This window comes from Ambystoma mexicanum, chromosome 6p (genome assembly GCF_040938575.1).
Source record: "Ambystoma mexicanum isolate Mex_15411 chromosome 6p, UKY_AmexF1_1, whole genome shotgun sequence".
Classification (NCBI taxonomy): domain Eukaryota; kingdom Metazoa; phylum Chordata; class Amphibia; order Caudata; family Ambystomatidae; genus Ambystoma; species Ambystoma mexicanum.
In genome coordinates, this window is record NC_090935.1 from 289,088,670 (window position 1) to 289,115,219 (window position 26,550).

Here is a 26,550-nt window from a genome sequence, read left to right on the forward strand (position 1 = left end):
AAGGGGAATCAGGTGTTCCCAATGTGACACTCATTGACATAGTCACACAAGGAGAGGAGGGATATAAAAAAGCTCTTGTTCCAGTCAGTGGTTGAGTGAGAGCTGGATTGCGAGGGTTGAAAATCAGAGAGAGTGTGGAGGGTTGGAGGATCAAGGAAAAAACAGGAAAGGAGATAGAGAGGAGATATAGAAGAGCCTGAGAAAGGGGAGATATAAGAAGAAGCTATGAGAGAAATGAGGCAAGGAGGGCAGCAAAGATGGTGACAGAGTGGAAGCAAGGAGGAGCAATCAGTAGGCCATTAAATTGAGAGAGAGGGGATTGTCCTCCAGTCTGGGGTTTCTCGCTCATACGTCTGTCTCTTCAAAAGGTTTTCAATCTAGGTCAGTGTTTCTCATTTGTATATTACCTCGGTACAACCAAGCTTAAGTGTCCCCTATTTTCCCATGTTTTCCCCTCTATTTGTTGCTACTAATATCTTATAATATCTTATAAATCACGCACTGTGACAGCTTCTTTCTGAATCATGAGTGCTATTCTCGATTCCTCATTAAATAGCATAGAGGAATGGCTATGAAGTCGTACTGAAGGAAAGGGGCAGATTATCCACAAAACCTCTGAATGCTCTGAGTGACATGTAGCTTGGCCACTCCATAGAAGCACATCTCTAAACTGTGCATAAAACCTAACTGAACTTTGGATGGTAGCTGCATTCATCAAAACCTCTCATGCACATAATTTACCACCAAAATTTTATATCCACCAAGGATAAAATAGCGGGATAACATAACAGACCATAACATTATATTGCATATTTTCTAAGAAGAGAATCATTATAGAGGAAAAAGCAAAGACAGTGAGAACCAGAGTGCAAAGATAATAACAACAACAACTAATGTAATGGTGGATTTCAGGGTAGAGTTAAATGGAAGGATTTCAGTTCAGTGTGCCCATATAGACATTACCCACCTCTGATTGCAGACCATGTTATTAGAGAATAAAAGGAGTCTGAACTCCAAGTGGAAAATAGAAGGAAAGATGGAAAGAAGAAAAAGAAGATGTTAGAAAGATATTGAAGCTTTGGGGTCAAACATCAAATAAAACAATGAGGGTGCCATCTCGTGGGACAGAAATCTAAGCCACTGGGTATGAAAGATTCAGAAAGATTTAGAAATGTAGTTTACTAACCCATTCGGGTAAACCATGAGACAATTGAAATTAGTGTGGGCCAAAATATCAGGGAAATAAACAAGGAGCGTTTCCTAGTGATTAAAAGCTCAAATGTGTTGGAAGATTTGAAGTGATTAAATCCCACAAAAAACATAAGCCAAATAAGCCATCCTTATTAATCTTTCCTGTTCAGGAAACCTCTTTCAGCATATTGATGGTTAATTAAATTCACTCAACTAAAAAAGGGCTATGGATATTGATTACATAATTTGCAGATGACCATGATACATACACAGCAATAATACAGTTCTCTGACAAAACAGTTGCTGATTTAATCTTACAGTATAGTGTTGGCATACAGGGAATGGGGGTGAACATGAAGTATGTGAATCACATTGTCGACTAATTGGACTTTCAAGAACGCTAATCAATGATGGAAAATGTATCTCAAAACAACAATCATTTGAAGGATAGAAGTCATTAATATATGATTACTAGTATGAGATATTGTCATTGGGAAATATTCCTTCACAGAGTATATATGGGAAAAGAGGTCAAACATGTTGTTGATGATAATGCATGAGTGTGGTCACCTACAAGATTACATTTAAGAAGCCAGGAGTGATCTTAGTTATTTGATTTGTGTACACTATCCAGGAATAGCAGAGGCAACACCATTTTGATTTTTCTAAATACACTTTTCTTCACCATGACATACTTAATCTACGGCAAGCCTCGGCAATTGACTCACTAGAAATGAATGTGTATGTAGTCAAGCATTAGCAACCAAACAAAATCCTAGTCGGTTTAAAAGTGGGTTGTTGGTAGGGTAAAGCCACCAATGAATATAACTAAAATTATTTAAACATGACAAAAACATATGTTATGGAGTAGATTTAATTAAATTGCCTGCTCATTAAACATCATTCCAATTAATTAACATCTATGACCCCCCCCCACATTCCACCAGGAAAGTCTATTACTTAAGTCTTGTAGAACAGGTTAAAACGTGAATGTGGTCATTGCAACTGGTCCTCCGAGGTCCAAATATTCCGGGTCTAAAAGTGGATGCCCCCCTAAATTGGCAGTGAAATTAGAGTATTTCCCCATCTAGAACAAATTGCGGCAATTAGATCCAACATTATTTCCATATTATTCAATAGATAACAAACACCATATGTGGATGAGTTATTTATTAGCATTGCAAATGGACATTTTTTGGGTGATTCTCCTGCTAACTCCACCACTTTTATTAATAGCTCTGTTTCAATCATAGACTATTTTGTTTTATACAGTCTGTAAGTTGTTTCAACCCAGCACTCCAACTAAGTCAATGCCTAGGGTGAGATGCGCAGCTGGAACCCTTAATTTATGTATTTTTATGTCAAAAGTTCTTTTATTTCTGGACGATGTACCCTTATATAACGCCCCTCTCTTTGAATCCCCCCCCGGTCTCACTGAACCAAGAAGTAGGTTGTTTTGCAAAGTTAAAAGATTTATTTGATGAATTAAACAATATATATGCATCACACTTTTATGAATATGAAGAATATCTAGATATCACACTTATTCATATTTATACACTGATCAGCAATGGGTTATATCACAACAATCAACAATCTCTTTAATCAATAGGAGTATGGGTGATAAGAATAATGTAGCATAGACTAACTTTGTGTGGGTTCAATGAAATACAATGATATGAAATTAATGCAGCACAGAAATAAAACTTGATATGAATTCAATCAAAGACAATGTGATCACTCTTTCCCCCTGTTGCTACTCAATCCCCCCCTAATATGCAGGAAGAAGAGATGGAATGAGGGAACACAGGTTTCAGGAACATACAATCAACAATGCAGTTCAATCCCAATTCCCCAGCAAGCTTAGATAGAACAGGAATGATTTTAAACAGGTCAAATGCTTTTGAATGTGATTTGAAATGAATGGAACAAATGCTAAAAATGGATTTTAATTCGCTAAATGGGATTCAGAACTAGTGAGAGTCGCTTTGGATAGGTTCAGGTAGACACTAGCAACGATGTTGGAATGACTAATAGATAGGAAGCTGAATTCAGAGATTGCATGCAAGAAATAGCAATTTTATATGGAATGAAATTGAGCCAAATGCAGAATCACTGCAAACTTTTCAGCGCCCGAGAAATGCGATTACAGAATAACTTTAAGGAGTTGGAGTGCGATTCTTAGTTCGTTTGAAAGCTTTGTTCCTAGCATGTATGGTTCAAAAGTTAAGAGGTTTTAGTAAAGGTCGATTTTTCAGAAAAGAGTCAAGATTTCAAATGAGAGATGCGCTGTTGAAGATTATAAACAAGGATTTCTTAACACTAAGGGAGGCTATGAAGATGTGAGATACAAACGATACAGCCACCAGTCAGAGGCGCCTCTGTCTGATCTTTGTCCGCTGTGACACTTGCCTTCTTCAGCAACTATATTAGCGCAAAGATGATTTATCACTACAATTATCACAGGATTATGTGGATGAGAGAAGGATTCAGGATAGACAAAAGAGATTCTACAATACAATCTGGATATGTTGGAATGGGTTGGATAGGATTACTTAAAACTAAGAGATGGTTATGGACAGTTCTATGCTAAATACTCACACTTATGGCTTGGGATAGGAATGGGCCGTCAAGATCTGGTCAAAGGTTTGGACGGGGATTCACTCGCCACTGGACAGGTCTAAGGCACTTGGTTCTGCTCTCAGCAAGGCACTCTGGTCTCTGTGTGGCCTCTGGTTCTGGATCTGAAGGGTGGTTCTGGGTTACAGCTCTGCTCTACCGGTTTGGATCTCTAGGTTCTAGCAAGGGTTCTTGGCAAGAAGCAGCCAAAACAGCACAGCCAGGCTGTTGAATTAGTTGTGCCCTGTGGAGGTTTGAGGTTAAAATCAGGTGGCAAGATTTTAAAGGCCAGCTGCGAAGGGTTCAGCTTTTTGGGTTGGGCCTTCTGCTTCAGGGTTCTGGAGTCTGGATAGTTCTGGAGTCTGGATAGGTCTGGAGTCTGAATCCAGTGTGGCCAATAAACACATTTTTGATCCATGTTTCTAATGAACTTATTAGACATTAGACATGTGTCAAATAAAATGTCAAATAATTAATTATCCTCAAAGTCTCTTATCTGTGCATGGTTTCAGCTTCAACCCCCCATTTTGTTATAAAAAAAACATATTATATATATGCCTTCACCACTCTGCATGCATTATACGATGTCTGTGGCTTCTGGAAGCTAGGTTGATGGAAAAGTAAATGGCCTGGGATATTTTTGGAGGCATACAGGTCGAATCTTGTATGAGGAACCCTAATGCTGGCCAATATGCTTCTTAAATGATAGCATATGCCTTGGTTTTCATAGGATTGTATTTTTACAATATTGTCAATACATGCTATTCTCATTTAAATGTAATAAATCATTTGTTATAGAAATCTATATGCATAGAACATGTTCCCATACACGCTGAGATTGAGATGAACAATGTGCTCATTATATGTAACTCAAGGAAATCCTTGAACCAGAGTACTGTGAAACATTCAAGGGCTTGTGGGGATGTAGAGGAGGACAATGGATTAGCAACTCCTAACACTCCGTACATCTTTCAGAGGTGAAAACACCCAGAAACAACTTGCTAAAGTACAGAGACAGTGGAACTACAGGACACATGTCTTTGGGAGTCATTGAGCACAAGCAAAACTGATTAGAATTGTAAACAATATTCAGTTGAGATGATGAACTAAGAGACATTTTCACAAAGGCGAGGAACGTCAAGCCAGTACCTTGGGACCATTGTGTATAAATAACAAGGTTGATGAATCAAAGGTTTCCTCTGAAATATTCCAAACTCGGAAGCACAGGTGGTTAGTAAGGCAACAGAGAGCCTGTGAGCCAAGTACTAAACATCCAAAGCCAGCAGAAATGGTGGACCCAATGAATTCTACCATTATGACAAAGAAATTAAAGCAGACAGAGAATCGATGCAAGAAAAGACTCACAAAAAATATAGGGAGATTGAGAAGTTCATTGATAAAGGATAGTGAAGCCCTTGAAAATGGGGAATTCAGCATTGAGGATCAATCTATACTATAGATGGAGAGTTGTGATAGTGATCCTAGAGGAAAGGCGCAGCGAGTAATGCCTAGTAAAAACGTTGAGCCTCAAGCAATATGTGTAAGCAATGAGTAGGTACCAGAGCAAGATAATGATGCAGGGCTGGACGAAAAGGTTCTAACTATTACATGCATCCTCCCTAATTCTCACAAGAGAATAAATAATTATGTTTTCTTAGATCTCCTCCAATGCATTCCTTCATTGTGAGTTCTGAGCACCCAAAAATATCACTTTGTAGAGCCATTTGAACAGAGGCATGGGAGGACGTCTGGCATACACTGCCTCAGGGCAGAGACAGCAACACTCAGATTATCCCACCTGGGAAAACTTCTCAAGATGGGATACGATTTTGATGTTAAATGCAATGTCATTGCCAAATCTGACTTTGAAAAATGGGATTGTGCTGCTAAAATCAAAACTGCAAGGGGCCGAGGTGTTGTAACTAATGGTCTTGAGGGTAATGAAAATGCAAGAGGCTGAGAGTGGCTTAGGGGTTTCCTCCCTGTAAGAGCAAAAATGGGTGGTTGCACTTGTAAAGTAATCTCCTGGAATACTCTGGGCTACAGGCACTTCCTGAATCAAGATGGTTCACTTGGTGAATTAACTATAAATAATATGTGTATCCTCTAGTAGACATGGTAGAGCTAGCACCTTTTCATATGGATGGATTTCGTGTTTTTCAGGTACTAGCTAAGAAAGGACCAGTGGGGCGGCCCTTTGCAGGGTTAATAAATGGGGTTACAAATAACCTTAAATCTAGAGCACTTAACCGGTTGAATTGTGAGGATAATGTGTTGGCTGTTGAAGTTCAAGTTTCTAATAATCCAATTAAACATGTATTAATTATAAATGTTTATGATCCCCCTGGTGCGGAGCAAACAGATTTTATTTTTGAGCAGATAACATTGATATTGACAAGTTGGTGCTGTGGTAGCAAAGAGGATAGGATTCGGTTCTGCAAGCACATAAATGCAAAATGCAATGATAATAACCCATGTGAGCCATGTGGAAATGTAAATGGCAAAGGTATACCTGCTCATAAAGGCTTAAATAGCCAAGGTAGATATTGGCTTGAATACCTGCAGGACTGGGAGTTAGTTATGCTCAATGGTCGAACTGCAGAAGATTGCATTGGCAAGTAGACATGCTGCAATGGGATGGCCAAGGCCACCTAAGATTTTTTCTTTTGCAGTAAGGATTTGCTCCAGCATATCAAAGGTTTAGGGGTACGAGCTACTGAATGGAGCGATCATGCCATTTTGTCTCTGGAGTTACAGTTCATCCATCACGACGAGTTAAAACTAAATAGGAGATGATAAATAAATAAAGCAGGCAGCCATGTCAACTGGTCTGAGGCAAATTTAAGAAAGATCACTGTCTTCGTTTCATGTGCCAAATAACATAATCTACCTAAACTATGTCATATGACGGTAAACTAACTTCAAAATTGGTTTAAGAGTCTGACCACTAAATTCGAGATTTGCTCAGGGCATTATGTTGTCGCCATCTCGAAAGCACAGGGTAAAGTGTTTGATTGCAAAATAAAGGACAAACGGTGGTGTGTTGGCAGACTCTGCAGTACACATTTAAAACATTAAAAATAATTAGTAACCCGACGAGAGACAATCAGAAGGCAAGAGCCATTCTGATTGGCTCTCGCCAGGTCCCTACCCGGCCGGGAATCCCTTCATCGGGATTCCACGGCCTTTGTTTCTGGCGGGGGCGTGGCAGCCCCTCAGCCAATGAGGAGGCTTGACGCTGGACCATCCCCGCTCTGAGCCTCCCCGCGGCTGAGAGGCTGCCTTCGCCCCCTGCCGGGGACTCGGGTAAGGAATGTTTTTTTCCCTAAATCCCCTCCCCCCCCTTACCTTCTTGTTCCTGCACCCCCAGCGGTGGACGAGGAAAGCCTACAGCCGTGTGGAGACTCGGAGCGGGCCCATCCCCGCTCTGCGCCTCCACACGGCTGGAGGCTTCCCTCGTCCCCCACCGGGGACGCAGGTATGTTTTTTTTTTTTCTCCGCCATCCCACTCCCGCCCTCCAAACCCCACTTACCTTATTTTTTATCCTTTTTCGGGAGCGGACGCGCTGGGATCACTTGTGTTCCCAGCGCGTCCGCTCCCGATGCCCGCCATGGAAAGGGAAAACAGACTCCGTTTTCCCTTTCCATGGCGGCGGCCATTTGCTTGGTCGTTTTTTTTTTCTCCTGAAATGCCGCAGCGGCGAAACGCTGCAGCGTTTCAGGACAAAAAAAATAGCTTTAGTGCCCCGGTCACGCAATTTTTGCGGGCCGGGGTACTAATAGCAATAGAACCCTTGTGTCGGGGGCATTACCGTCTCAGGTCGGGTCCTTACCTATGGCCCCCGGGGCATTACCTGAGACGGTAATGCCCCCGACGCTCAGGTTCTATTGCTTAAATAGTGCACTTGGGTAAAGTGGTGGAAACAATAATGGTAAAATGGCCACTAGCAACAGATGTTGCCAATTTGAAAAGTGGTAATGTAGGGTCCAGGGGCCGAAAAACAGCTTAGTTACAAACCCTATAAATGAAGACTCCTGGAAAAATCACATCCTTAAAAATATGAACAAAAACGTACACAGGTCTGCTAATGAGAATAAAGGTGTGAATGCCTGGGTGTTGGGGATAGATCAAGAAAGCACAGAAGATGCCATGCAGAGGTTGAAAAGATCGAGACCACCTGGGCCAAATTGCCTGACTAATATTGTGCTTAGAAATGACTAGGGTGAATGGGCCAAGTTGCTAGAAATTCGTTTTGGCAAAGTTTGCCATAGTCGAACCATTCCGGATTCCTGGAGACAGGCCTTGTTGATCCACATTTTAAAGAAAGGTTCCCGCACATCACCTGAAGGTCCCTGCACATCACTTCTTTAAATGTTATATGTGATGGGGGAGATAGTTTCTTCTTATGTGCTAAGAAAATTGTAGTTTTGGGTGGGTGGAGATAAACCATACTACCCACTGGTCAGAGTCTCCCTGTTGCCCACTCTCTCACACACTATACACACTATACTACAGGCCACCAGGATATGACAAACATGTTTCCAACAATCTCTTTTACCATTATAATCAACCCTCACCCACCCTACTTGGGGAATTCAATATCTGGTTTGATATACCCAACAACCTCATGACCCAACCTTTGACAGCCAAGAGGTGTTCAACCTCTCCAAGCATATCACAGGTCCCACCCACATCGGAGGCCACACCCTTGATGCAATCTTCAGCTCCTCTGACCTTGTCTCAGTGTCCAGCCATGCACCGCTCATCTGGACAGACCACTCAGCCCTATCATTTTCTATCTGCACTACTACCCCACCACCCATAGTCCTCCTGGTCTCCACTCACGACCACATATCCATTCAAGGTACTACCTGACTTTGCTGAAGCCTTGCTATGCTCACTCCCAACCTCAGGAAGACCTCTACATATTGATTCCTTTGACTCTTGGCTCAACAACTCACTCCTCCCACTCACCCACTCACAATCCACCCGCACTCACAAAGGACCAATCCCCAAATGGTTCATGCCCCACCTGAAGACCTTCAAAACCCATAATCGCTTCCTCAAGCGCATATGGCGAACATAAAAAACCCATAGCAAATCCCTGCTTACCCACCATCACCGTAACTACAAATGCGAGATCGGAAAAACCAAAAAAACAACTATAATAAAAGAATAGTGAACTGTTGTAAACAGTAGTAAAGAGCTCCACAGGATCATCTTGTAATTTTTGGACCCTAGTTGCACCACTGCCCCTACCACCCCCACGCAAGCGCTGTGCAACTACCTCTCCCATCACTTCTAAAGAACAGCATTAGACTGGAAAGCCGCCCTTAATGCCAAAGTCTCCATCTTCACCGCCTACCCAACCCCCGATGCACGATATCACCCCACCACAGCGCCAACCTTCAACTCCTTCAAGCCGATCTCGAGCAAGGAATTCCATAAACTAATTTTCAGCAGCAGACCCTCTGGGACCCCCCTTGACCTGTGCCCCTGCTCCCTCCTCAAATAAATCTCCTCTACCTGTGCAGGAGAACAGGCTATATCCATAATCAATCACTTCTTCACCTCTGGCTTTCTCAGACTCCTTCAAAGTAGCGCACGGCAAACCCCTTCTAAAAAAGGTAGGTCTCGATCACCTCCAGCCATCCAATTACAGGCCAATCTCCAACACCAGATTCTTGGCAAAACTAATTTACTGCTCTGCCTACTCTCAACTCAACCTTTTTGCTGAATCCAACAACTTACTAGACCCCGCATAGTCTGGCTTCAGGCCTTGCCCTGGAAATTGAAACCACACTGATAGCGATCTGGGATGACCTCAAGGTGACAGCAGACTCTGAAGGATACACTGATATGGTTCTCCTTGATTTCTAAACCTTTGACACCATCAACCACTCAATCCTCCTCGAATGGCTCCACTGACTTGGAATCCATGATTTGGCACTCAACTGGATTTCCTCATTCCTTAACAACAGGAAACAAATCACTACCCTCCTCCCTTTTACCTCTTCAGCTCGACCAGTGAACACCAAAGTACCCCAGGGCGCTTGCCTCTCTATATTCCTTTTCAACTTCTGCATGAGCCGCTACCAGCGATCATCCGCTCACACAACCTGACCTGTTACAATTATGCTCAAGACACCCAAATCATCCTGAGAATCCCCAAGACAAGCTCTGATCACCCCCCTGACCTAGCAGCTTGTCTCAATGATGTAGACCTATGGAGGTCTAGAAACCACCTCTTTCACAACCAAAAGAACACAGAGATCATGATATGTGGCATAAGAGCTCTACTCCCGCAACCACTCCCATAGCATCCCTCCCTTGGCACCCCCTCCCCCCTGCCATCTCCAACACAGTCAGAAACTTTGGCTGCATAATGGACTCAGACCTAACCCTGTCCCACCAGAACAACAATGAATACAGATCCTGTCACTACCACCTCAGGCTTCTAAGACAAATCTTCCCCTATCTCTCCTTCCCCAACTGATTGACATCTATTATGTCAATCGTCATGTCCATTTGTACTATGCAAACTCCATGTACATGTATGCTCTGGCATACCAAATTAACTAACTCCAAAGAGTCCCTAAAGACAGCCGCTAAACTCCTCCTTGCACCGGGACGAAGGGACCACATCTCACCTGCTCTCCGCACCCTCCACTGGCTTCCTATTGGATGAAGGGCCACATTCAAAATCCAGTGTGTCACCCACTGAGCAGTGCCCAAGGGCAGCCCATCATACCTCCAAGAAAAGACTATGTGCTACTGACCAACATGCAGCCTAAGGTCAAACACGGCCTTCCTACTTATGTTCCCAGCCTCCAATTCTGTCAGACTTGGCAGCCCGCCTTCTCTACCCTTGCACTAACTCTATGGGATTTGCTATCCCCTCATATTCGGCACAACCAGGACTTTCACCGTAAAGTTGTCAAAACATGGCTTTTGCCAAATCCATTAAAGGTCTGCCCATGGCCACATGGATTCTCCCTCATGATACTCCTGTTGTTGCCTTTCCATATCTTTGGTGTTGTTCGACCATTTCTCCATGCCACTAGTCTTGGAGGGGGCGCTGGCATACTTTACCATTGTTCCCTTTCTGCTATATCTTCTCCTCTTGCTCTCCCGTCTTATTCCTCATTTGAATGTTTTATCATTGTGTATCGTCCCCCAGGTTCTGTTGGCTCTTTTTGTGAAGACATTGAGCATCTTCTATCTCACATCCTGCCTACTCCTACTCCTGTGGGACAATTAGGCAACTTTAATCTCCATCTATCCTCAAATCACTCTACCATTCCTTTTCTCTCAGTTGTTGACTCCCACTTTCTTCTGTCTCTTGTGACCCCTCCATCTCACATGTCTGGCTCCTCTCTTGATCTAATTCTCATCTCAACCTTCGCTGTCTCTCCTATGCTAGCCCTACCTGTTTATCTTTTGGAGTACTACCTGCTTTGAGTATCACTACTTCCCCCAACCCCTCCAAGTTCCCCGGTTCTCTCCCCCATCAACATTTTTTGGACGTGATCTACGTAACTTCAAACCCACGCTTTTTAACACTACTTGTATCTCTGCTCTCTCTTCTCCTCTTTCTTTCTCTGCCCTTAAGCTGATGAGGCTGTGCCTGTTATTTCCTCATCCCTCTCTATCTCTCTAGACCAACACTATCATCTGTCCTCCTTTCACTCCACCCATAAACCATCCCAACCTTGGTTATCCCCTCATCTCCGTTCTATGTGTCGTTTTCTTCGCCGTCTTGAAAAGTGTTAGCTTAAGTCTAAATCGATGTTTCATCATTATTCATACTAGTCTTATCATGCTCTCTATGATAAATGTCTATTTTCTGAAAAGAGTATTTATTTTTCTGATCTTTTGCATGCTCGATCTACCCAACCTAAGTGTCTCTTCCAAACCCTTGCACAACTTCTTTCTCCTCCTACATCAGACCATTCTGTTACTTCCACTCTATCTGCTTATGATTTTGCCCATATCTTTGCTTCTTAAGTTCTTTCTCTTCATCGTGATATTGAGGCGTCTCTTGCACCTGAGGCATCACCTCCTTCTATGTCCATTCCTCATGCTGTCATTGCTCATTTTGCTCCAGTTTCTAATACTGATGTTCTTTTTTTACTAGCTAAAGCCCACCCTACTGCTTCTCCCTCTGACCCAATTCCTTCTGCATTAATCCCTAAGGTCTATCCTCTTCTAGTACCGTACCTTGTTTCCTTTTTTAACATCCGTCTTTCTACCTATATTTTTCCTACATCTTTGAAACATGCATTTGTTATCCCCATCCTAAAGAAACCCACTGCTGATCCATTGACTGTTTCCAACTTTCATCCTACTTCTCTCTTAGCATACCTCTCTAAACTTTTATAACGCCTTGTCTCCTCGCAGATTTTTTCATTTGTTTCTAATTCTTCTCTTCTTCCTCGATTTCAATCTGGCTTTTGTCCCTTTGATTCTACTGAAACTGCTCTTGTTTCTGTTCTAAATTCTCTTCTCTTGGCTCGCTATTCTAAGCACTTATCTTCTCTTATTCTTCTAGATCTATCGGCTGCCTTTGACACTGTGGATCACTCTTTACTTCTGGTGTCACTTTCTTCTCTCGGCCTTACAGGTTCTGTTTTGTCTTGGTTCCTCTCCTATTTGTCTAATCAAATGCTTTCTGTCTCCTGAGTGGGCAGGTCCTCTACGTCACTCTCACTTGCCCATGGGGTGCCTAAAGGGTCGGACTTAGTCCCCTTTCTCTTCTCTTTGTACACATCGCATCTCTCAGCCATTATTTCCTCTTTTGGCTTATCTCACCACTTTTACACCGACGACACTCAACTGTTTCTATCCTTTTCTTCCTTTCCTCCTGAAATTCTTCACACTCTTTCAGCTTGCTTAGTTGCTATTAAATCTTGGATGTTTTCCCTCCTTCTTAGTCTTAATGCTGGGAAGACAGAAGTACTGCTTATTCCTGCTAACACTCTTCGTCTCCATCTTCCACCTTCTTTCATATCTTTTCCCAATCTCATCTACGACACGTAATCCTGGTCTCTACTTTGACTCAAATCTCTTTTTCTCTCATCAGATTTCTATAACCTCTCACTCTTGTCGTTTTCATCTTCACAACATCCGTAAGGCTGGCAGTTTCTCACATTTCAAGCATCTAAACTCTTAATCTCCTCTTTAATCTTTTCTTAATTTTTCTACTGCTCTAATGCTCTGTTTGGGCTCTCTAATACTCAGTATTTAATTCTTCTATTTATCTACTGTGTCTTCTCACTTATCAGGATTCTATTCCTTCTTCTTTTGCAACACCAGGCTGGCTGCTCTTTAATTCTCAAAATAAATGTTCTCTGTCTTGTTTTCAAGTCTCTCCATGGTCCTGCCCCTAGCTACCTTGTTGCACTAACATCCTTTTACATTCCCTCTGGCTCTCTTCGGTCTTTTTCTCAGTTCCGACTTTTGGCTCCTCATCCTCCCTGTGCTCAGTCTCGTTTTTGATCTTGTGAACTTCTTTCCCCCCTTCACTGGAATTCTCTTCCACTTTCTCTTTGTTCTATCTCTGTCTACTCTCTCTTCCGGGGTTCTTTAAAATCTCATCTACTTTAATATTCCTGAGTGATTATTTCCTGGACCTAATTTCTCATTCACTTTAATTGTACTGTTTCTCATTTTTATGTCCAGGGCTTTGGCTTAAAGCGCTTAATAAAAGACAAATAAAATAGAAATATACCCATCCCCTTATGGCCTTTGTCCTGTGAGAATCAGCACTAACCTGAGACAAAACATCACTGCAGAATATTCCTAATAAGCATGCAACAACCAAATTCAAAATCCCTACAGAGACCCTGAAAATGGGCCCTCCAAGTCCGACCACAGGACGTCTCAAAAAGGACTGCCTATGGCCATTGTCCTATGAGAATCAGCACTAACCTGAAACAACACATCAAGCAGAATATCCCAATAAGCACCCAACAAAGGAACTGAAAAATCCCTATAGAGATCCTTAAAATGGGCCCTCCAAGTCCGACCACAGAGCGCCTCGAAATGGACTGTCCGTGGCCATTTTCCTATGAGAATCAGCACTAACCTGAAACAAAGCATAACTGCAGAATATCCCAATGTGCAACCAACAAGCAAACTCAAAACCCCTACAGTAACCCTAGAAATGGGCCCTCCAAGTCCAACCACAGAACGTCTCGAAAAGGACTGCCGATCTAAAATAAATCATCATACCCTCACCGGCCAGGAGCCACCCACTGATTACCATGGACACTCATTCATACGATTATGCTCACTCTCCTCTTTACATCAACAACAATAGAACGCAGCTACACCCCTCAATCAATTCGGCCTAGCTGCACACATACCTATATCGCTCATAAAACACTTCAAAGCCCGGTTGAACGCAGCTATACCCCATGAAAGAGTCAGCGTAGCGGCACACAAATCACTTATACATGCCTCATGGCAGCGAGAATGCAGACTCGGATCCCACCCTCCTTGTTGCACACGTTACACTGATCGCTCACATCCACTGCACCACAATTAGCATTAGAATGCGGCCAACCCGTGAAAACCACTCAGGCTGCTCACATACCAAGGGCACCCAAGCACTATATGCTACACTACTCTTTCAACTGATATGGACCACGGTCCCCAAGGGCGTTTACCCCTATCCCACAGTGCTTTGAGATCATACCAATGGTACATACAGCGCTATACAAATGCAATATAACATAACATATCATTGATATATCTCAGACAGGTTTTAGACCGGGCTCGGCCACATCTCACAACTTGAGACTGTTGGATAGATTAATTGTTAAAGTGAAGTGCAAGGGCAGACCTGTCTTATATGTTGCATTTGTTGATTTTCAGGCTACCTTTGATAAGGTAAAACGAGGATTATTTTGTTCCAAATGAAGGAAGATGACTTGTCTGGCTGACTTGCTACAGATCCTTGACCTATTTCATGCTGACACCATGGTCTAAGTGAGGTTGAGTAGCGAAGGGCATTTCATGGAATGGGTTGCTACAAATGGAGGGGTCAAACAGGGGCCCCTCTATTATTCGATCCATATCTAGGTGACCTGCTTTCTAGACTCATGTGGTGGAAAATTGCCCACCCTAAAATAGGAAATGACTACACAGTATGCCTTTCATATGCAGATGATCTTGCAGTTCTGGATCACACGTATATGGGTTTGTGAAGAACTGCTGGAGAACTGTGTTTATATGCGGCGGAAAATGTATTGGAGATCACCTTTGATAAAGATAAAGGCTATACATTTAATAACAGGCGTACTAAGAATGCCAGGAAATGTGGCAACTTGTCCAATTGCAGCGCGGGGTGCACAACCATGTGGTGCTCTTAAAGAAAACTCTTTGTCATGTCCCACTTGAGCTGAACTATTAATGAAAACTGAAAACGGACGCCGAGGTCACGTAGTGATGTGACCACTGATGTGGCACCATGGACACCACGTAGTAAATGAATGTGGTAGATGCTGCCGGATCATCGCTATGGCGACAGCCCTACAGTGTCTGAAAGCTCAACAACAGCGTGACACAGGGGGAAACTGCCACAAACGCATTGCCAACCCAACGTGCATGGATGAACATCAATGAATACAAAACAGACACAAGTGAACAATGCCCTGGATACAGCCATTAAGTGAGGGCCGCTGATGTGCCTATCCCGTGGCCACAAATGACATGTCCAAATGGGAGAAAAAGGGCCACACATCACAAAAGTAGGGGAGGGACCCGGGTCAAAGATTAGGTAGGCAGGTAAAAATGGTATTACCCAAATTGTTGTCATTTACGATTGTTCGAATGAACAATTGACCGATTTTAAAGAGTCACAATTGACCTTTTCAGATATATATATATATATATATATATATATTATATGTATATATATATATATATATATCGGTTTGGTAATATATGTATATGTATATATATATTCAGTGAAAAAGGCTTTGTTAAAGGGACGTTATGGTTAAGTTGCGCTACTAAAAACCTATGAAATTCAGTGAAAAAGCTTTGTTAAAGGGACGTTATGGTTAAGTTGTGCTACTAAAAACCGATGAAATTCAGTGAAAAAACTTTGTTAAAGGGACGTTATGGTTCCAAGTAAAACCGAAAAACCCTTGAAATTCGCCAGTTATGGTAAGCTAAGCAACCATAACTAGCGCCACCACCGTGCACTGCTAAGACTAATACCCAGGACATCAATGATGACATCCTTTACTGACATATCTAGGCCACATGGTTTTCTTCAGTAACAGTCAGGAATTAAAATTGGAAAAGGTAGTATATTTGTAGACTTATCCTTCAAGTATGTTCTTACAATAATTCCCTTAGGGTCCAGTCATATCATATGAAACATATATAAAGGGGAAGACACAAGCTTGAAAGACAGCAATCCTTTCTGTGCATTAAAATAATCAGTAGAGTTGTCAGCACTTTCTGATAGTTCTGTTGTTTTTTATTACTGTACTTTCCCTGTATATGTTCCTATTTTTATATCTTGTATTCACACTACTTTCCTTAGAGTCCAGGCACATCATGTGATATATATCTATACATAGGGTAAGTAGCATGTTTGAAACAGAGCAATCATTTATTTGCATAAAGGCAATCTGTTAGGTTATTAACACTTTTTGCTACTACTGCTGTTTTTTTCTTACTTCAATTTCCTTGTATATACTCATATTTGTATGTGGTGTTGTCTCTTTGTGTTTTGTCTATAATAATGCAGTTATGTAGTAAGTGGGTTTTATTATCTACTTATCACATGTTTCACAGTATGCAAAAGTCTAATAAGAAAACAGTTATCATTTCACTATTCAACATGGCAAGTTTATGAATATTGCACCTCCATCATGTATGCTGCACACAATGCCTATGTTTCTACATGAGCACCTAAGTATACTGGATGGACGAATTAGCACTTGCTTTTTATTCCAATGATCCTTGACACTTTTTTTAATTAAAATTACAATAATAAACCCTTATACAGACTTTTCATGAAAGATAAATGCATATGTGATGTCATCAGTGATGTCATCAATGACATTTGTGATGTCATCTTTGATGTCCTGGGTGTTAGTCTTAGCAGTGCACGGTGGTGGCGCGAGTTATGGTTGCTTAGCTTACCATAACTGGCAAATTTCAAGGGTTTTTTGGTTTTACTTGGAACCATGACGTCCCTTTAACAAAGTTTTTTCACTGAATTTCATAGGTTTTTAGTAGCAATACTTAACCATAACGTCCCTTTAACAAAGTGTTTTCACTGAATTTCATAGGTTTTTAGTAGCACAACTTAACCATAACGTCCCTTTAACAAAGTTTTTTTCACTGAATTTCATAGGTTTTCCGTAGCGCAACTTAACCATAACGTCCCTTTAACAACGTTTTTGTCAGTGAATTTCATAGGTTTTTAGTAGCACAACTTAACCATATGGACCCTTTAACAACTTTTTTTTCACTGAATTTCATAGGTTTTTAGTATCACAACTTAACCATAATGTCCCTTTAACAAAGTTTTTTAACTGGATTTCATAGGTTTTTAGTAGCAAAGCTTAACAATAGTAACTTTGACTTTATGTACATGTAATATGGAACATACTGAACCACTTCTACTGAATGTAATGTCCGCGAACATTTTTGATGTCCGCGGACATATTCGGACAACAGGACCACTACCTAAAAAGTCTGGGGGGGGGGCATGTTTCATTGTTATATTACAACACGATAACATTAAAAAAATTCACAAAGCAGTACACATACATATTATATGTAGTAATACATAAGAAATGTAACCCATATATATACCACACTAACCATTCATTTAAATACAATATATTCTAAAATGGAATATACCAAGAGAAGATAAATAGGCTTCCAACATAATTACCTGACAGACACTCCACAACTAAGACCAAGACCAGACCTACAGACTACTCAGAACATATCTTACCTGAAATAGTAAGTGTACATCATTTCACTCATATCTTTATAAACTTTCTGCATTAGATTAAAAAAAATATATATATATATATTTTTTTCTCACAGAAATGTCTAGTACTCTGGAATGGCTAGAGGAGCACTTCCAACATGACGAAATTTCAGAAAATAGTGAAGCTAATGGTACACACTTTACAATATAAACCATTTAAGTGTTATTATTTTATATATATTTAACATATATATTTCTTTTTGTACAGAGCATACCAAAATAGAAAATATGTCTGAAGAAACTGTTATGGAAAACACGCTCGACAGCTTAAAAGAAAAAATTGATTTATTATTGAGCAATTTTAATAATTTGAAAAGTTTTGTTGAGGATCATTTTAAAACAAAAACCTCATACCATTGTCCCACATGTACTTGTCCCCCTCACCATATCACAGTCAATCATCCCCAAACCCTCTTCATAATCCAAAACGTTTTGATGAGACTTCCATCCCTTCTTCACCTGATATCAATCATGTTGAAACCCCTAATTCTCCTGTTTTTGTTTCTGTTCCTGCCTCACCTTCTCTGTCATAAATTATTAATATATGTGAAATAAAGTTAAATTTTTATATTGGGTTGTAATTACTTCCCATTTTTTATTTTTTTTTAAAACAATGTAGATGTCCGTGGACAGCGCGGGTGTTCTGAAATGTTCGTAAATAAACAAAAATGGAGGTATCCTAATAAAGAACACTATACCTGTCCGTACTGTTTGCTTCCAAGTTGAAACTGTTCTAAGAACTCAAGCGGTGTCCTGAAATGTTCGTAAATAAACGAAAATGGAGGTGCCCTGAAGAACACTATACCTGTCCGTATTGTTCGCTAGAAAGTTGAAACTGTTCTACAAACCCAATTGGTGTCCTGAAATGTTCGTAATTAAACGAAAATGGAGGTGTCCTAAAGAACACTATACCTGTCCGTAATGTTCGCTAGCAAGTTAAATGTTCTAAGAATACAATTGATGTCCTAAAAAGTTTGTAATCAAACGAAAATGGAATTGTCCTAAAGAACACTATATCTGTCCGCAGTGTTCGCTAGCAAGTTTAAACTGTTCTAGAACATACGCGATGTCCAGAAATGTTCGTTTGATGTGTGACGCACTTTTAATTAATTCAGGACCCGAACACTGGCCGTAGAACATCAACGCGCATGCGCAAACCAATGTCCGTGCATTTGGTGTCCTGCGGACAGGAGCTTCCTTCGCGGACCTGTTCGCGAAAGGATCATGTAACCGCGCCCATGCTGATTTCGTGTTCTGAATGCGGACACTGTTCGTGTCCCCGAACAATTTAAAAGTACATTTTCGAGTAATCCACAATATTTTTCCATAAAAATTCATCATGGCACAAGTCCCACATAGTAATCCTGAGTTTCTACATATCTTTTGAAACTTTTTGAACCCTTTTTTGTGTTCGATCTGTCCGCAGACAGGGCGCATGTCCACGAACCGTGTACAAGCACCCCTATAAAAGGCCATTCCCTAGAGCGTATTCTCATTGTGTTTCTGGCTATTCTTCAGAGCACAGCTATTTCTCCAGCAACTTGCTGATTCCACCATCGTGATGGCATCCATGGCTGCAAAACTGCCACCTGGTGCTGCACGTTCTTCAGCGCCACCCCCATCCCCTCCACCACCTTCCCAAGGGCCTGAAGAGGGGAACAGGAGTGAGGATGCAGAGGAGGAAGAAGAGGATGATGAGAATGAGGTAGAGGAAATCCCTACTACCCGCACTAGATGTGAGTCTTGGGTGTGGCGGTTATTTTCCATTTATGGGAATGGTCCTAAGGCTCGTGCGAACCGTGTTATCTGCAATGAGTGCAAAATGATACTCAGTCGCAGGAAGCATGGTTCGGACAGCGTTGGGACCATGATCATGAAGCGACACCTGAGGTCATTTCACTCTGGGGCTATTCGCAAAGTTGTACCTTGCGAAGAACATAGTAGGTTGATTTCCTCTACTTCATCCTCTGTTTCTGATCCTGTCACCACAAGGACCACCTCTGTGGGACAGCGTCTTCCTCAAGCTGCCTCACAGGCCATACAGAATTCTGATGACCCTTACCTTTCGAGGGTCACAGTTGTATTTATGTACTGTGACACAGTACTCTACAAGGGGGAGCGACTTTGGAGTGCTTTTGAGACTATCGTCTGAGAGCACGAGAAGACCTGCTCACTACCCAAATAAAACCCACTCTACATCTACCTCTCTCAGCTCGCCCTTTCTTATGCCTGTGGTTGGTGTCCCCCCTTTACCCTCCTTTCCCTCCTCTCCTAGTGTGTCATGTCTAAAAAAACAGAAAAATATATAAAATGACAAAAATCACACATAAATAAGGCTTTTTTCAGAGCCACCATTCACAGTTAAAAAATAGAAGTGAAGATAAATAAAGCAGGGCCCTTTGTTTTTCTTAAAAGTCCGCGGACAGTTTGCGAACATTAAAAAAATTGGGGTGCTACCCTATTGTTACCATTGCATTTTTCTCTGGGAGGAAGTGGTGGCTCTGAAAAGAGCCTTTGGGAGGTGTTTGTATGTCAAAAATTATAAATACTTTACACCTACTTCAAAATGGATGCTGTATTTCTAAAAAAGGTTGCAGTGTATTGTGTACATTTCTCAGAACAATCTGTTTGCCAGCATAAGTAAGATGGACTCCATCTCTACGAAAAATGTATGTACTACGAAACATAATATTTTCATTGTGAAAAGATGACATGCCAAAATCTCTTAGAAATGCACAAACAGCCTAATTAACATTGCACCTTGCTTTTTCCATTTGTGGACCAAATGAAGAAAAACAAAGCCACATTTGTCTCTGCGCAATCTGTGAAAATATTATTTGAGAATTAGGAAACATGTCCATGACTTTCCCAAGTCCTTCTTTCATTGCAAATTGCAAAGAAATTCCAGACACATGTCCGAAACTGTTCCCTCCAAAATGAATTACAATTAGGTCTGGATGTTGCTTTGTTTCCAAAGTAGCACAGAGAGGTAGCAAGTCCAACTACTTCATTCCACGTACTCCATGCAAGTGAAACCACATGTGGAAATCCAAGATCTACAGCTACTCCACAGCTTTGTGCATGTACCTTCAACCAATGTATCCACGAATCTCCCAAAATCCAAACAATCTGTTTTCTGAAACACACAGCCATATCTATCTGTTGTTCTCTCAGCAAAAAGAGTATCTGAGAAACTCTCTCCTGGCACAACACACCCACTAAACTTTCCTGACCAATCCCTTTCACTGCTCATTCTCATTTGCATGACTTCTGAACCCAAAAATCTCCGGATGTCACTCCCGATGTCCACGAAATACCGCCATGTCCGCGAACATATCGTAACATGAACAGCCCTTCTACCATTTCCACTTCACTCTCTGTGCCATTCCCTCATTGGATGTAGCTAAGAAATCAGATGACCATGCACCAATCACATTCAAGACCTCTACAATTAACTGCATCATCATAGATCAGCACTGCAAATGCACTGTGAATCTCTCTGAGTACAAGTGTCATATCATTGGCAAGCACTATCTACAAGAAATACTGTACAAGTCTCCAAGATTTCTACTTGCAGCTCCATGCATATCCATATGCATGAACACAAACTACAGGTATGCATATTTTCTGTACAGTACATGAACACATTTTCAAACTGACTTTTAGCTTGTGTAATCTGTAAAATGAATATAGTGCCTTTTTTCCAATTTCCTAAAATCAGCTATCACTTATAAACCTTTATACTATTTACTTTCTTAATACACACACTATCAAATCATGTTACACTAACATTTTTTAAATGAAATTTATAGACTACATATATTGAAACAAAATTGCATGCATGCACACTCTATGTTCCAATCTCAAAAAATAATACTTATACAATTACATTTTATTTATTTATTTATTTGATTACTTTAATTTAAGCATGACATTAAGCACTATTACCTAGAACAGCTTAGTTACAGAAATGGTGGTATTCAGTGGTACATTATGAATATCTCAAGACATACTAAAGATATGTTGTTTGTTACAGTTACTCATTGCAATACAATTTGTTCATTAAGAACATATCATATTTATTGAACTGGTGCGACGTATCTTATGTGATTAAGATAGTTTTACTGGTTTTAAGGAAGGTGCTGAGGATTTCAATTAAAAAAATCAATATCTAAATTAAAAACAATGCTATATACAAACAAAATTACTAATTTGTTTCTTTTACAATTGCAGTGAAGACCATTCTCCTGATAAGAAGCAGCTGAATTTCAAGAACAAAGAACTAAGAATTAAACTGCTCATTTTAGAAAAAAAGTAAGTAGAACATCACCATAATATTTGTATTATTAATCAAACATACTGTAAAGTTAATTCATGCTATTTCTGTGCCTAAAAATAGAGATTGTGCACCATTCTGGCCAAAAATCCCCATGTCTTAAACAGCGATTTACAGCCAGAATGGTGCACAAATTCCTACTTTTGGACACACAAATTACCCAACTTAACCGCTAGAATGTTCATATTATAGAACAAACAACTGTTTTTATTGTATACATTAGATTTACTATTTGTACTTCTCCACACCACTAGCTTATTTTTTTCTGTCATCTGAACCTGAGTTTAGTAACATATTAATTGAAGAATACACATCCCTACTAGTTGTAGTTCCCAATGCACAATCAGACACCATTACATACATCATCTTACTCAAACACTCATGCACACAGCACACATATATTGCAGAACACCCCAAGCCATACCTTCTTTATTTTTTTCAACAGACCCTAAAGAATGCCTACCAAAAGTCAAGTCCGTAGAAATCAACGCAGAAGTGGAGCAAATGAAAATAAAAGTGTCCAACATAAGCATCCATCTCTAGCAGAATTTGTAAAAAAAAGTTCAATCAAAACAGCTAATGCAGTCATTTAGTGAAACACAGGAAGTTTCAAGTACAAAAATGTTGCCTTCTCTATCAAAATGTAAAACAAACCAAAAAACAATTAACAAAAAATCAGCTATCACTACAGATAAAACTACTTCTTTAAATTTTAATATAGTGCAAAGTAAGCATACCAAGAAAAGTATTTTAGCCAAAATGTTCCGTCACAAAGTCCTTCAAAATCTTATAAAAACAGGAGAGAAATCAGATTCAATGCTTAAAACCTATCATAGGAAATTAATTTTAGAAGCGTTGATAGATAGTGCAATTCTTCTCAAACGAAAGTTATTTATTTTAGTGTTAAACAAAATGAAACCACTAACAAAACTAATAACTAAATTACAAAAAAGACCTCAATAAACGAAATGTCAACAGAAAGAACTTCTTAAGTATCTGCGGAGGTGAATGGAGTCACACTACGAGCACAGAACCATACTTTAATGAAGAAGCGTACAAACAAAACAAACAAATACAATTGCCATACATAGCAGTGGTTGAGGTTATGAAAAAGTTAATAATACCATAATGGAACAAGAAGTACTCCTTACAAAAATATGCCCTGAAAACTTTGAATTACCCCTCCATTCAACTGAATCAGAACGTCTAGTGTACAAATGGCCATGCACGTCAATATGTAACATTCCTAAACAATTTTTCAAGTCTTTACGCCAATTCCTCCATCAATATGTAAAAAGCAAAGACAAAATCAAAATTAAACTACTGCAAAATATGGATACCTGTCCAGTGCGCAAATACACAGGACCACAAGGACATTCATTGGCCTGCATTACAGGACCTACTTGTAAAACCACCTTCCGTGATATCAAAAGAATATCAACACATCATTCAACTATAAGAAATATAGTCTATAAACTGTATTATGCTAAAAGTCCTGCTTTAGCACTAGCAAATTTAAATAACATTCTTCTACATGGTACAGCAAAAGACCTACTTCAAGAAATTGACTATATCCAGAAAAAATATTTTGGAAGTGAAAGCCATTTACAGAATGCAATAGCTTTAAACCAAATTAGCAACAATTCTACACATGGCAACCGTTTGCTAAACACATACAAAAAAGTATACTAAAATTTAAAAGTACATCAGCTGAAGTACCAAACCATGTATGTGTATGTTGCCGCAGAACTTTTTATAAACGTAACACGAAAACTGCAGAGCTATAATATAAAATAGAAGACCATGAAGATTCTAAATGGTTTGAATTAGCTCTCTACCTTGTAGCAGAAAACAAATATGAAATAAGTGACCCCTTAATACTTTGCAGTTACTGCACTACAAAACTTGACAACAACCAAACTCCTTCACATGCTATCACAAATAATTTGGAATTATACCCACTACCAAAACCCCACAACAACTTAATTTATATGAGAGCATCATAATTCAAACAGTACACCCATTTCAAGCAATAATACGCTTTCAACCAAAAACAGTAAAATTACCTCCCTCTGAATTGGTAAAAGGCATTCGTGGAAAAGTAGTTTATTTACCATTAGATCTAAAAGAAAATGTGCATACTCTAGGAGTGCAACGTCCAATGCAGCAATCTTTAATTATCTTAGTAAATGGAGTACCTACAAAAGACAAAAAATATGGCAAGAGCTGGTAGATTTACATAAAGTTAGACAAGCCTTACAATATCCTAAAGAGAATAATGAATATTACAAAGAAATTCATATTGAAGAAAACTTGAAAGATACAACTGAAATAATTCAAGAAACACAAGAAGCTGGTCAATTTGGGCTACTAGATCCTGCTACAATATCAGATACTTTAGACCATTATACAATTCATCCTTTGCACTCTAATGACATCATAGAAGATGCACTGGAAACATACCAAATGCGTCAAACAAAAGGATCACCAATCAGCATATGGGAAAAAGTATAGAAGCACATGCTCTACTCTTTCCTACTGGCAAAGGAGGAAGGTATAATGATAGACCTATTCAAATATCAGCTTCAGAATACCGCTCATTACGGATGTATTCTGAAGATCCACATTTTGTCTAAATCTGGGAATACATATTCCACCTACTCTTTGAAAGTGAACTAGCAACTTTATGTTACAGAGTTGTACATATATTAAAATCAGGATCCCACTTTCAAAATATGACAGCTACATAATTATTACAAAAAGTGCAACAAAAGGATGAGGTTTTACAATCAAATATTACAAATCTATTAGCAAATATGCGTGGTACTAAAGAGTACTGGTTTCGACGTCACGAAGATGTACGTTGTATGATCAGAAAGCTTGGCCCACCCACTTGGTTTGTTACATTAAGTTGTGCAGAATATGCATAGGAAGATTTACATAATTTCCTATGTATATCAAATAAAAACAAAACAACCATAGATATACTAACACCAGGAGAACTTTGTTCTTTCGATCCTGTTAATGTTTCAAGATATTTTCACCATCGCTTCATTGCTATGCTACATTTTATTTGTAATAAAACTGTTCCTCCCCTTGGAGAAGTGCAGCACTTCTTTTGGAGAAAAGAATACCAAGCCAGAGGAGCACCACATATCCACATTCTTTTATGGATTAAAGATGCTAGTAAATGTGGTCAATACAGTGATGCCACTGTTTTACAGTTTATTGAAAAATATGTCACTTGTGAAATTCCATCAGAATCCACAATTAGTGATCTTCATGCACAAATTTTACAATTTCAAAGACATAAATGTGGCAAATATTGTCGTCGCAAATACAAAAAAAAGGGAAATACTACACCAAATGCCAATTTGGTTTCCCTAGACCAGTTACAAATACAGGTCAAGTCAACAACCTCATGTCTTCAGTTAGACATAGTGTTAAAGATAAGTCACCTAAAAATACATATTACATAAAAAGAAAAGAAGAAGAAAAATATATCAATGATTATAATGCAATCATTGCCCACTTATGGAATGCAAACATAGATGTGCAGTACATTGCAGACAATTCTACTGCAGTTGCTCGATATGTCACAGCATACTTAACCAAAGCAGAAAAGACAGAGCTCAAAGACCTCTGGAATGACCTGTCATCAGATAAAACAGTGTCTCAGAAATTATACAGCTTGGGCATAAAAATTCTCTCCCATAGAGAATGTGGATCATGTGAAGCAGCTGATCGTTTAACTGGCACTGCATTGTATGGTAAATCTGAAAATATAACATGGCTAAGTCTTGGTCTAGCTAAATCTAGAAAAAGAGTTCTAAAAACATATGAAGATATAGAAGCAATAGCCAAACATGATCCCAACTGCCAAGACATTTTAAAAAACAATTTATTGGACACATACTACCGAAACAGAAGAAATACTTTGGAAACCATGTGTCTATACCACATAGCCCAAAACTACAGATACAAAAATAATATAAAACCTGATGAAAAAAGGTAAATACAGAGTGACAAACTGTGAAGGCAGCTTAGTTAAACTCACTAAACCAAATTTAATTGATCATATCAAATTGTCATTGAAGACTCCTCAACATAAAGAAATATATTACATGTCCCTGCTACAACTCTTTAAACCATGGAGAAAAGAAGAAGAAATACTAGAAAACTATGACTCATATGAAGATGCTTTCAAAGCAAATGAAAGCACTATAACTGATGTAAACTTTACACAATACAAAACAATGTTGCACAATGAACAGCAACACGAAGAAGAACTCCAGGCCCAACTAGATAAAGACACTCCTGACAATAGTCAAATTTCTGTAACAGGAAGCCCAGAACCACTGGGATAACCACTAATAA